Source organism: Tauraco erythrolophus, chromosome 2 (genome assembly GCF_009769465.1).
Source record: "Tauraco erythrolophus isolate bTauEry1 chromosome 2, bTauEry1.pri, whole genome shotgun sequence".
NCBI classification, from domain to species: Eukaryota; Metazoa; Chordata; class Aves; order Musophagiformes; family Musophagidae; genus Tauraco; species Tauraco erythrolophus.
In genome coordinates, this window is record NC_141466.1 from 26522099 (window position 1) to 26536106 (window position 14008).

Consider the following 14008-nt stretch of genomic DNA (forward strand, 5'->3'; position numbering starts at 1 on the left):
ATAGAAAATAACGCCCACATTTATAATGGTAAGGACAAATAGCCATCAGAATAGCAACAAACTGCCAAAAGTTGAATCAAGACTGATTGCCTTTCTGAAAGGTATAGCCTTGTCTGTACAGAGTTACTGAATGTGAGGCAGGGATTAATACCAGGATGTCCTATGGCCTCTGCTAAATAGGAGGTCTGACAAGACAATCCAACAGGCCCTTCTGGCCTTAAAAATCCTAAATCCATGAAACCCAGGAACACATTCTGTTGGAACACATTTGCTACAACTGCTGTGATTCACCCTCCTTGTTACTCTCTGGGGCTCCCTGCCAAACACAAGAAAATAAGGTTTTAAGCCCAGAAGGATTTCTACAGTAATACAAGATATTGATCCCCATGTTGTTTTCAGCAGCAGCTTGTTTCTCTGTCCAGGTGCCTTAGAGTCCCAGTGTGCCCAGCAGGTTAATGCTGAGTAACTACAAGATGTTAGGAAAACATGGCACATATTTTACTACACGTTGTTATATTACCCAGAGACAACAAGAGAGACATTGGCATAGATTCGAGCCAGTGTTTACGCTTATTAAAACCTGGTTGTGTACTGAAACTCCAATGGTAGCTTACAGTCGGTGGCACCTATTCTGTGCTAATTTAGCAATGTGTTAGACAGGGATGATCCACCTTTGAAAGGCCACAAACTGAATACAAACGTGAAAGATGGGACTGATGCTTGGAAAGCTACACAAACACAATGAGCTACATATCAATAACTGCAACGGGCACCTCAGTGCTACAGAAAACTGAGCAAAACTCAACTCTGTCGTTTTCGTAGAAAATGCTGTGTTCTGTTCTTCTTTCCTTGGCCTGAGTCATTCAAGCAATGATAAAAGAATTGATTCTGTTCACTGCTTCAAGACACCTCTCAGTCTTTTAGAGATCAAACTGGTGTCCAACAATAACAAAGCTCCTTACACCAACGTGTTTTATAGCACCCAATGGCAATAAGAGCATCAGAGGGCTTTTAGCTGGTTTTTAAAATCACTGGCAGGAATTTTTGCCTGATTTTTCTTTCTTTTGAGTGCAGCTAAGTGTCTCATCAAAATAAAAATTTCCTGAGCATCAGTAAACACATTTATCCACAGTTATTCAGAGTTGCATGTCTTGCTCCAGAGCCTCTGCAGGTGGGGTCAATACAAAACTGGTTAAACATTACATTACTTCCAGACAAATCATGGCAGCAACATATCTCTTTGCAGAGTTGTCACTACCACTGAGAAACATAGTAATTTCCAAACTGGGCAATTCTCAGCTGACAAGTTTGATCCACACTTGCAAGCCATGAGCGCTCTTGGTTACCTTTCCTTATTCGCAGCTGAGAAAACGGCTCAGGAACTCAGCTGCCCTTGGAAAAGATGTGGCAAAGTCTCATTGCAGAGACACCCTCTGCTTTGTAGTCCTCCCCAGGGATTTGGAGGAGACGGGACAAAACTGTACTCCCGGTCCTCCACGCAATACCTTTGCTTCAGTCTGAGAGAGCACTCACTGAAGTTGGGGCTGGAGGAGATTTGTTTAGTGTTGAGTTAAAGGCTGCCCCTGAAAAGACTGCGTCACTTTTCTCACATCAGTTTTCCAACAGACACAAGCCTTCAGCTGAAATTCTAGAAATTGATTCTGTAAGAGAAAAGCACTGTATGCATTACCTGACCAAATAAAGACTGTTGTATATGTGTGCTTGCCTTTCTATATGGGCAGAATAGCAACCCACAAAAATGGAAGTCTCCATTTTGCATATTTTAGAAATGTCTATACTACAACTCTTTAATGTTATTTTTGGAGTTATAACCTTAAAAAAAAAAAAAAAAGAAAATTGAGAGGGAAGAAAAAAGTTACATTTTAGAAAAAAGGAACAAGGCTGAAATGCATGCTCTCTGTGATACTGTGGCACTGTGTCTCTTTAAATCCCTTAATTTAGTTAGATGCTTGACCGTCACTTTCTCACATGTTTAGGGTCAAACATAAACCAGACTCAGGGTTAGAGAAGAGTTTCCTTTCTGATCAGTTCAGGAGAAATCTGGAGGCTTTTTTGCTGCAGGAAGGACCACAGAGCAGAGACAGGATCACCTGGGTGAGTTTTTCCTAATTCATTTCTACTCACAACACAGCCCTCAGGCGCTGGTAACATCCTGGTCTCTCCTCCTCTAGCTGGAGGAAACAGCAGTTGTGTCCTATGAGGAATTAAGCTAACCAAAGTCCCTGGGCTGGGGATATCTGTTGTACTGGTGCAACAGATACAGCTTTGTGCTTTACAGGATATCAGATGAGATTACCTGAATGCCCTATGAAACTGTGCAACTTGTTGGCATTTAAAAATCATAGGCATATTATCAGACATCTGTTACACTACACATAATAATATTTATTGTAATATACCGTACAATATGCTGCACTATATTAGTGGTAATAATAACTATGATAATTACACATACAAAAAGGATGTGCAACTCAAAAGCATTAAGTATAATCAAAATACAAATCTCTCTGACAGAGAGTTCTCACTTATAATGTAAAATCCTACGTGGAAGAAAAACACAAACAGCACAAGACATCTGAATTGCAGCTCCAATTGACATCCAAACAAACTAAAGTTAGGTGTAAGGGCAATGTGTACCCAGGGACGAAAAAAAAAAAAAAGGAAGAAAGAAAATAGCCTCTTTTTACATCCAGACAGTCCAACGAATAATAATGTGCTAGTTTTTCAAATCCAAGTAGCTATTGAAGATTGTAATGATTTCAGCCTAAAAAGCAATGCTGGAAAGCCTCTTCAGAGATTGCAAGCTCCCACTGTGCAGAAACATTGTGTCACTGCACACGGGTGTAACGGAGACAGACAAAAGAAATACTTCAAGGAAAGACGTGGGGAAGCACTGGATGATGTATTTTCCCAGAAAACCCAGTTATAGTCTTACCAGTGACCAAAAAAAATGTAGGGGTGCGGGTGTAAGCTGGAGGTGGAAATGGTGGAATCATTTCTTGCCCTAACCTGAAAATGCCGTCTCAAAACTGTAAACATTACAAGTGGAGAAGCTTAAGGCATCATTTTCTTTTGTCAGAGACGGTACCAACAATTTACCATAAGAAAGGACCACAATATGGTTTGTGGTTTTCCACACATCCTACAGTGACCCACCGTCCAGGTCTGATCTCTCCAGGCTTCTCTACTGACCTTTCCATACAGAAATTGAGAAGCACGGCAAGAGATGAGTGAATCATTCTTAAACTTGTGTGCTTGCAGCTTGATTTACTCTTTATATTTAACTTGCTTTAAAAAAAAAATCAGCATAGGTTGTTGCACAAACAAAAGACACACTAATTAAGGTGAAATTACTCAGACTACTTTCGTTTATACAGAGATTTAAGCCTGGATTATCATTTAGAGATGCTGAACATTGTATAAAGCATCAATAGTAATTACATTTTATTTACTTCCAAGGGTTGATCCTGTATAATATTTATGAGGTGGAGAAAAATAGCGTACTTTCAGAAAATTATGTTTTCCAGGAATAAGTTACCTAGGATTCTTATTTCTTTCTTTTTTTTTTTTCTTAATCAAGCCACTCAATAAAACCATTTGACCTCATTTTTTTGACTACAATACTGAGAAATATCATGAAATTTATGTTAGAGGTCAAAAGGATGAGAAGATATTTTTAAAACACTTTTTTTTTTTAACATAAAAGTGTTATCACCTAAAGAGAAAGAAGCTGTATCACATTTGGAGTTGAAATGAAACTACTTACATGGGACTTGCAGAAGAGCATCAAATGAAAGGGGAGTGAAAGGAGAAACTCAGGATCTCTCTTTCCTCATAGGAGGACATTATTTTTTCTGCTAAATCCAAGTGCCAAAGATTGATCTCTAGGCAATGGTCAGACACCTGGAAAAAATACACTAAACAGTTTCTTCCCATACTGGATAAAGTAATTTCCTACTCTGAAGTTTTACTGCTTTGAATGCAGTCAAAGTCTTTTTGTTTCTTGACACTTTTCAGTCAATACTTTTCCTGAGTAGGGTCCTACAGAAATGGAGATGATATAGATATAGATATAGATATAGATATAGATATAGATATAGATATAGATATAGATATAGATATAGATATAGATATAGATATAGATATAGATATAGATATAGATATAGATATAGATATAGATTTAACTAGCCACCCAAAAGCTCCCGAGGAAGCCAGCCAGGTTATTGCCGACGTCTGGATTCCCAAGCCCAGCACTCACGTTTTGCTCTTGGCCAGCAGCAGAGACAAACCCTGACAGAAAGCTAACTTCTTGGGCATCTGTCAGTCCCGCAGGCAATGGCTGAGAAGGAGAGTGGAGGAGAACCTCTCGGTACATCTCTGCTGCTGAAGCATGCAAAGAAGCAGCAGCAATTCTGAGTTAAAAGACTTTTATTGGACATGAAAGGGGGGAAAATTCCTTCAAAGATTGGCTTTGCAGCCCTTTGTCGCTTCCAGTTTCTACTCTCTCTCTGGCATTTGCATCTGTGCGGTGGTTCCCTTCACTTCAAGGTGTACTTCGTAGAGAAGACCATGGTGCGCGGCTGAGCAACACTATTGCATCCAGATTACATGCAAAATATCACTTACAAAAGATGTTAGAAATTCTAAATAGAACAAGAAAAACAGAAGAAATGATCCTGTGCAAACAAATGCAGTGCGGTCATACTTCCCCAGTAATGTATATATGTAAAGCTCTTCAGGTGCAGGAATATTTGTTTTCAAACCCTTGCTAAAATTGGAAGCTGTCTTGTGTGGTTCAGGGCTTTCACTTTCTTGTCTGATGTTCGTTCCACACAAAAAGAGAGCCCAACCTTTCAAATACTTTTGCCCTTAAGTACCTTAACAAAAACCCAGCTGGTGTAGATAACTTGCAGCAATAACCACATTTATCAGTACTCATGAGATCAGATGTCTATAACCTAGTTGTAACTAGGATTTTTCCTAATTGTAGGCTCTAATCATCACTACAATATTTGAAGCATAAGTAAATAATTGTAACCCTAACGTTAGAAGATGAGATATAAACCATGGAAACCATTTTAGTAACGTATGTTTTACTTCGTTTTCTCAGGATTCAAAAATAAATAAAAAGACAAGGAAAGCAGAAAGTAAAAACAGAAAAAAATAGCAGGATGTTGCTGCCACTGATGTCTATGGCAACTGGCAGAAATCCCATGCATTTTAATGAGAGTAAGATTTTCAGTTTTAGTACTTGTGCCCTACATATCTTTTGCCTTCAGCTCTTCTCGACAGCATTGACTACATGATGTTCTGAAAAATGAACCTCCAAAATGCAGTTTTGGCCTGTTGGAAAGGTTTACTCTTTTTTTTTTTCTCTCCTTTAACTTATGCTCAAATTTCAAACATGGGCATAAGGATTATATTTTTATTTTACTACATAAGAGGACTGAACAAGTCTTGATGCTGACAGAACACTTTATGTGATATTTAGCAACAAAGAAGGAAACTCTGTCAGCCTAGAATTCACAGGAGCGGGAGTTGGCTAAATTCATGGCATGGTGTGGGAAAATTACCTCAACACTGTCTACTTTTGCTGATTTTTCCTTATGCTGACACTTCTGATGCCCTGAAAGTTGCTGTGCTCACATCCTCTGCTGCTGGTGTCAAAGAACACTCTCAGTCTTCACATGCCAAGATGAGGAAAACCTATTGCAATGCCCAAAAGACTTAACTCCTGTCAAATATATTCATTTAACTCAAGCATTCTAGTCTGTGGCTCTGAAGTCTTAAAGTGATGGCATGAAGGAGGAAGGAAGAGAAAAACAGGCAATAGCTTTAAAACAAAATCTTCTATTATAGGTAGAGCCACTCTGGTTCATTGCAGGAGAAAGAGACAAAAAGTATTAGCCACAGAGGGAGAATTAGAGGTTCAAATTAGTAATATATACAAAGGATTGTCTGCATTACTGCTGAAAAATAAGAAAAAAACTCCTTCATGTGAAAAAGCCTACTTGATCACACACTTGAAGATACAGTCCTTCTTGTGTCCAGGCTTCTCCCTGAAGACCACTGTCATCACTTGGGTTACTTACAGACATTACTGCAGATTTAGAATTGTTAAGTTCTCTACGAAGAAAAAATAAAAGATCAATTTGATCAGTTATTTTTGGTGCAGGTTTCAGTTAAATTTTTTTTCTTTGCAAGACTATAGAAGCCTAGTGAAATAACTTCATGCAGTGCTACCAATTCCCTAGGCTAAGTGACAATCCCACTACCCTCCTTTGTCCTCTCCATTTCATTAAGTTCACATATATGGGAATAAACCTCTTGCAGAATAGGGCCAATAGCAAGTCAGTCACATCAAGCTCCTGACTCTAACATGTTATGAGAATATATTCCTATACCTGTAGGGACTCTCACTGCTGGTAACATCCCCTCATGAGTCTCTTCAGAATAGAATGAGAAGAGAAGAGAAGAGAATAGAAGAGAAGAGAAGAGAAGAGAAAAGAGAAGAGAAGAGAAGAGAAGAGAAGAGAAGAGAAGAGAAGAGAAGAGAAGAGAAGAGAAGGAGAAGAGAAGAGAAGAGAAGAGAAGAGAAGAGAAGAGAAGAGAAGAGAAGAGAAGAGAAGAGAAGAGAAGAGAAGAGAAGAGAAGAGAAGAGAAGAGAAGAGAAGAGAAGAGAAGAGAAGAGAAGAGAAGAGAAGAGAAGAGAAGAGAAGAGAATCTTGAGTTGGAAGGGACCCACAAGCTTGATCAAGTCCAACTCCCTGCTTCTTGGCAGGACTATCTAAAACTAAATCAGAAGAACAGATAGGCCATTTATTTGACTTACCACATCCACTAATTGGGTTGTATTTGGGTTTCATAGTTGTAAGATTCCTGCTCCACTGCTTTCATCATCACACTTCTAAGATTGCCACCCAAATTTACTATTTGCTTTCCAGTTAACACAAACAAATGAGTAGGAAATCTAAGAATGGTATAACCTTAACAAACGCCAAGAAATGCGATGTAGCTGTAAGAACAAAACCTAGTGACATCTGCAAGGCAGGTGAAATTATCTATCTAGCTAGCCCAGGAAGTGTCATCTGAAGCTTTGCATGTACCTTTAAGTCCTCATGTTGGAGAGAAGTGGACCAGCTGGAGGGCAGTGTAAATAATCAGGCCTGTGAGAAAAGCCTGAAGGAACTGGTCATGTTTAACCTGAAACCAAAGAAAATGGAAGGAGGCACTTGAGCATCGCTGTAGTGTGAAAAAGAATAATCTATTTTCCAAGTCCATTTTGGGTAAAAAATGAAGCAATAGACTTAAATTTCTGCAAGAAAAAGTAAATGTAATAAAGCACTGGACTAGATTCCCTGGGCAACAGTAAAATTTCACCCCCTGAAGGTCTTTCATAGCTGACAGGAGAAAGAGAAATGACATAGGTATATATTGATCCTGCACAGGAACCATAGAATTTGGGGACACACAAAAAAAAATCCACTTTTACTCCCTTTATTTTTCAATCATTTATTCTCGAGGAGAAACAGTTTTTCAGTGGTCCGGATGGACTGAAGGAGCTATTTCTCACTCTTCCATTCCTGCCTCTTCCCCATTCTCACTCATTTTCATTCCCATAAATTATCCCAGAAAAGGAACTTTTTATTTTCCTTTGCAAAACATCATAAAGTTCATCTAAAATAACAGCTGGGTCATTACTTTTGTAGGAGCAATGCTTTACAAATAAGATTTTTTTTAAATGTTTGCATTTTGAGACATTTGCTGATGCAAGTGTATACTTAGTCTTCTGATTTTTTTCCCCTGCTTCATTCTCAGAACAACGCAACAAAATAGTTGGTAGGAAATAAAACTTTCTGAGGATTGTCAGTCAAGCCAGGACACGCACACAGCTTTTCTGATTTCTTGGAGACTTATCTGTACTTCCCATAAAGCCAGAGAAGTAATTTTGTAAATAGCGAAGATATTTCTACCAAAAAAAGATTTTCCAGAACACATCATAAACTTTTTTACAAATCCTAAGATTCACAGTACCCTTGCAGAAACTTTTGAAACAAGATCATGAGAGGATACACTGGGAAGTGTAAGAGGAAAAGAGGAGAAAATTAATAAAAAGAGATTCAAAAAATATTTTTGGAAGTATGTACTTTTGTAAGATTTTCTCCAAGACAAAGGATTTGAGATTTAAGTCAATTGCAAGGCAGATCTGCAGAGTAGATGTAAAATCTCCTAGTCTTGCTTGTGAGAAAAACTGAGATACATTTGATGTGAACATCCCATTTAGACTACAATCCCAATTAAATATAACAGTTGAAGACACACAAAATGGAGCAAACCCAGTCCCTCAGAAGGCTGTGCTGCTGGCTTTAGCCCATCCAGCATTTCACCAGGGAAACACTAACAAGTGCTGCATTTTTTTTAATATCCAACCTCTGCATATGAAAATTGCTCATTTAATTTTAAATGGTTAAGATGTGACCCCAGTCTTGTTTTAGTAAGGGACTGTTCAGCCCTTTAAAACATTCTTTCCTTTAAGCAATCACAGTATTGCACCTCAGTATGTTTGGTTTTCCTCAGATATTCTTTATAATCAATACACCCAAGGGAGTGAATACAGCAAAGGGAATGCAACATTTCCTGACATCATCTATTTATCTAACATAAAACTGGAAAGATTTTGAAGGCAACAACAACAATTCAGAGAGAGCAGAGTCTGGCCACCAGTTATACACTGTCTGTATTTGTTGATTCCTTAATTGATCAGAATGTCAGGCTCCTCATCCTGCCTCTGTGCACAATGTTGAGTTTGAGCTGCTCTTGTGCTATGTGGTTTTTTTCTCTTCTTGTTGTATTTGTTCTGAATACTGAAGCTTTTTTAAAAACACTAAAAAGAGCATACAAACATGCAACTAAACCCAAAAAATCAAGCATGGCACAGTAGGAGAAGAAAGCTTCTGGGGAGAGAAAGCAAAGCTGTGTGACAGATGGAAAGGTCTCAATGGATGAATGGTACTACTACAAATAAGTAGCAGGCAGCCAGAGGGAATCAAATAATGATTATAGAAGAAAAATGAGGGTTAAAAAAATGGGGTAAAAAACCTTTGGCACTGGCAGAAAATTCTAGAGTAGCAATGTATATATTTTTTTTTTAAGAGATATTTAATTATATGGTCCCCACAAACTGGGAAATAAGCAAAGACAAAGAAGCTAGACAGCTGACAAGTGAGCCAGTGTGGACAGTATAAAAAGCTCAACATGTCCTTGGAGAGGGAGGAATGTACTCCAGGATTCGGTCTGGCATGCCCCCAAACCTGAACAGATTACTTTCTGACGATCAATACCTGTAACCACCAGAAGCTTGTTGCAGGTTGTTTTTTTTAAAAAAAAAATAAAAAAAAGAAAAAAAAGAAAAAATTCAGCTTCAAAGAGACCTAGTCCCAAGCTCACATTTTATTTTTGCCACTGGGTGCTGAGGTAAGAGCTTTGGACAAGGCTCATTTTTCATCTCTTTATGGGGCTGTGGATTGAATATGAAGTGTCGCAGCATGTTCTCAGGGCTTTGCTCCATTGGTTTCCTGTCCCAGAGAGAAACGCTCTCAAGATGACACTTCTCCCCTTCTACCAAAGCTGGCATCAGATCTTTCACAACATCCTGATTAATAAGTCTCCTTTAATATCTGTGAGACTCTTTATCCTCCTATAAAGGAAAAAATAAAATACTTATTGTTTGCTTCATTTAAGTGCTATTTTCTTTGGAGAGAGCTAGAAAAGCCAGAAAGGTTCCTTGTGTTATCTGAAATGTCAGTAATCAGCAGTTATATCCAAATATAACTTGGTTGTTTTGCAGAAGAACAGTAAGCACATTTTCATGCACTATAGCATGCCTCAATAGAAATTAAACCTAAGATTTTTCCCCATAATATAATTTAATCACAAAGAGTTGTTAAAAAAATGCTTTTAGATTTTACTACAAGTACGGAGCAATAATTCATACATGTTTCTGGAATCACAGAGAGTTCTGTACAATTCGATGTCTCCTATTACAATTCCACCTTTCCCTCTCTCACATTTTAGCTTAATTTTCTTTTGTCTTTCTCCCATTTATTTTTCAAATATTGAAAGGCAGTGGACACTTGCCAGGAAGAACTGATGCGATTTATATTTTTTTGCCCTTCTAACTTAAGTGGCTGAAAATGACCTATCTGAATGGAGAAAAACAAGACAGAGAGGAATAGAAAAGCTAAGCAGCTTTTTAAGGAAACAGCCAAAAATAAAAAATAAAAAAGAGAAAGAAAGGAAAAAAAAAAAAAAGAAAGAACTGTATTATTAATAGCAAACTCCAGGATGATGGATGAAAAGAACAACAATATCCTTTAATCATAAAGCACTAACATTCCAGCAGTGCTGGTAAGTGAGTGGAGCAGTGAAACCATTTGAGACTTAAACAGATGGATTAGGAAAGGTTCCACTGTGGGTTCCTGGACAGATTTCAAAACAGCAGCCTGATTAACTAATGCACAAAAAGCAAGTGATTCTTCCAATCAATAAGCTTTTATGTAAGCATATTTGAGTTATAATATTTAAACACAGCAGACAAGTGAGGAATCAGGAATTCCTCATGCTGGGCTAACAAAGCAGTAAGTTTTACTTGAATCTAGAGATCTCTTTTTTCCAGCAACTCTCAAAGGGGTTTTATAGCTAATGTTGTCACCACATGTTCATCAGTATAGTAACAGCTTCTGACGGTTTTGTGAAAAAGATGGTGAGTTCCAAGTCAAAAAGCTGCTCTTTTTTTACAAACATTGTTTTAAATAGTGTTTTGGGGAGAAATTAGCTAGATTTTCACTGAATGATGGAAACTACACACTAAAATTGGTCATTGACTAACTTTCCTAGTGAGCACACTTTCTACAAATAATTAGAGAGGAAGTGCAATCAAAACCCTAGGCCATAGGAGTTCATGCTCTTCAGCACAAATAACATATTTTTCCAAAGTAACAAATGGAAACGGTAAATGGTGAATTTCTAGGCATATTTCAAAATATCTTTATTTCAAAATATCTTTTAGAAGCATTTAAAGGAGGTTAAAATTTTTAAGGAATTATTGGCAATGAATTCTCTTAAGTGCCCGGAATTGCAGATAGAAGTATGATATTTTATAAAGGTTTCTAAAAGTCACCTAAAATAGATTTTTACATCAAATGGTATTATTATAAGGTCCAATATCATGTAATGTTCCAAGCATAAAAACAGACACCAAAAGTGAAAATTTCAGACTTCTGTATGATACTTGGACGTCTGGGCCGTACTCTCTAGTACTCCATTTATACCAGCATCAGGAGGGATGCAGATTTATAATGATTAAATATCTAGGTTTCCCTTTCCAGCTGAGATCAGGCTACAAGATATTTGAGCTTAAACCTGACACTTTTCCAAACAATAATTTTGCTTATTTTACATCATGTAATATTCTTTAGGAAACAGTTCTATAACAGTTTGAGTTTTCTCATTTCTCAGTAGTTAGTAGGTTTTCAGAGAGACAGGCAAGTGAGCAGAAGACAACTAAGACACTCAGAAGGTACACAGTAAAAACACTGTTTAATATGACTCTGATATCACAGGACTCTTCATGGTTGTCACCAAATTGCATACACATGTAAAAAAAGAAAACTTACACAAGCCAGAACCGACAGAATATTGTGGGGGGCATGCACTGAATATGAATCTCGCTAGCTTAGTTAACCCATGAACCCAAACGACGTTTTAAGAGATTAATAAGGAAAATTATTAGTTCAGAATCAACATGCACATTTCAGGAATGCATCCTTAGAGCCTCATAACTCAGCCAGATCAAAACAGCTTTTAACAAGACTAATAAAAGATATACCTGAAGTTTAAGGACCGTGGTGCTACCAAATTTGTACTGCTTTCCACTCTGCGAAGTTGCCCCGAGATTAGAGCAAATTTTCATAAGGAAATATCTCACTATCAACTTTTTTTTTTTAAATGACTAAGAAAATTCATCAGATTTCCTTCAAGGTTCTCGTCAAAAGCAAAAAAAAAACCAAAACCCCACACAAAAACCACAAACCCTAATATCTGACCAAGTAAGAACTTTTCAGTTTTTCAAGACACTTCAGAACACAATTTTGTTTTTATTTCAGAACAAAGCAGTCATTACATGTGTAGTATTTGTCATTGGTTTCTTGCTTCCTAGAGGCCAGTACGTAATTACGTGTTGTGATGTCTCACAGACTTCACTCTGGCCTGGAGTATTAGACTGCACCTCTTTCCATCGAGAAGTTTGGGCTCCAAGATCGTCAGAGTTGCTGGCTTTCCTGGCTCCCCTTTAAATCACCCAGCTAGGTCCTCAGCTTAGTACATGTGTAGGTCTGAATATATGTATATATTTGCCTTGAGGTTTATAATGGAAATGTTCTTCATAAATTGAGAGAGGATATTGAGGGACAAAATGCCTACAGCCTCGAAACCAGAAATAAATGTATTAGTCTATACTTTAAGAACAATGTCTTTCAGTCCTGGGGTATGACCCTCACAGGATGAAACATTGTCAAAGTGTCTGAACAGTTGACAGAAGCGTGTAGTAAACCCACAGTATTCAATAAAGACCTCTGAAGGCAGCAAAGAGAGATCCTTCTGTTTTTCTGAAAGGGTTCTTCACCTTTCTCAGACTAAAAACCTATTTTTCCTTCTTAGTCTACATACCACTCAAAATCCTAAAGTCTTTTTCTCTTCACTAGTTTGAACTTCAGAGTGGGGGAGGAGGAGGAGGAGGAGGAGAAGGAGAAGAAGGCGGTGAGTGATAAGAAATCCCATTCATGCCTTTCCTCTGGGCCAGGTTGTCACTAAATCCCCACCATCAGCATACACAGCGTGCAGTGTTTGGAGCAATGGCAGCATAAATTCTCTCTGCTTTTTCTAGTTATTCAAATTCTGTGACATTTCGTGACGATCTGAGGGCATGTTTTCAAGCAGTAAAAATACACTGATGTCATGAATAGTCTACAACCCAGATGCTATGATTCAACTTCAGCTGTCAATTACTGCTATTTTGAATACAAACAAATCTGAAAGTAAAAACATTAAATTAAGGACATAAAATATACTAAGCAGAATATTTTGAAGTATTATCCTATTTCTATTCTAAGGGGCACTACAGATTTCAACAAAGGAAAAGAGCTCTTGCCCACAATTAAAACAGTAAATAGTATTATACTCTATGTAGCTCCTAGGAGTTCAGTCCCCAACAGTTATCTGTTGGACGCTTCACACTGCCACAGTAGGGCAGTTCAACCTCTTACGGTAAAAATTAACCTGTTTTTTTCTAATGCATTTTGAACTCTATTCACAGAAGTTCACATTGCATGAAATTCACAGGCCCCCACAGAGATAAAATAATTCTCCCTTTTGGTGCACCACTGAGGAATGAAAAAAAAAGTTGAAAATATCAGGGGAAAAAAAAAAAGATCTCCTTTAGGGACCACAGTGTCTTTGCCTCACTAGAAATGAAGAAAATGGATATGTATATATTTGTACGATTACATCAAATTCCTGTATACTATACTAAGTAGTTGAATAGTCTACATTCTGGAGAATCTTGAATCTCAAACCTGCCTCATTATTAAACTTCCTGTCTATTCCAGATGTAGAAGAACAGCATATTAACTTCAATTGCTGAGTAATAAATAGCAGTTCTTACTTCCATTTACTGTGAAAACATATAATTTTTGTGATATATACAGATATATGTGCGCATACCTAAATGTTGATGCACTTATATACAAATGTATGTGTACAATTTTTTGCTGCAAAGAAAAAAATTTCCTCATTGCCATCTATATCTTACTATCTGACTGCAGCAGGTGATTTAGCTGGGTGGAGTCCTGCATCAGTGGCATAATGCTTTCATAGAAAGGTTGGATTGACTTGAACCCGAGACTACTGCAGGGCAAAGGTTTTTCATTAA

General features: G+C 37.6%; 1 pseudogene; it reads right to left on the reverse strand.

Annotated features, from left to right (window-relative positions):
* Positions 1-9522: 9522 nt before the first annotated feature.
* Positions 9523-14008, reverse strand: part of LOC147529163 (uncharacterized) — a 198618-nt pseudogene continuing 194132 nt past the window's right edge.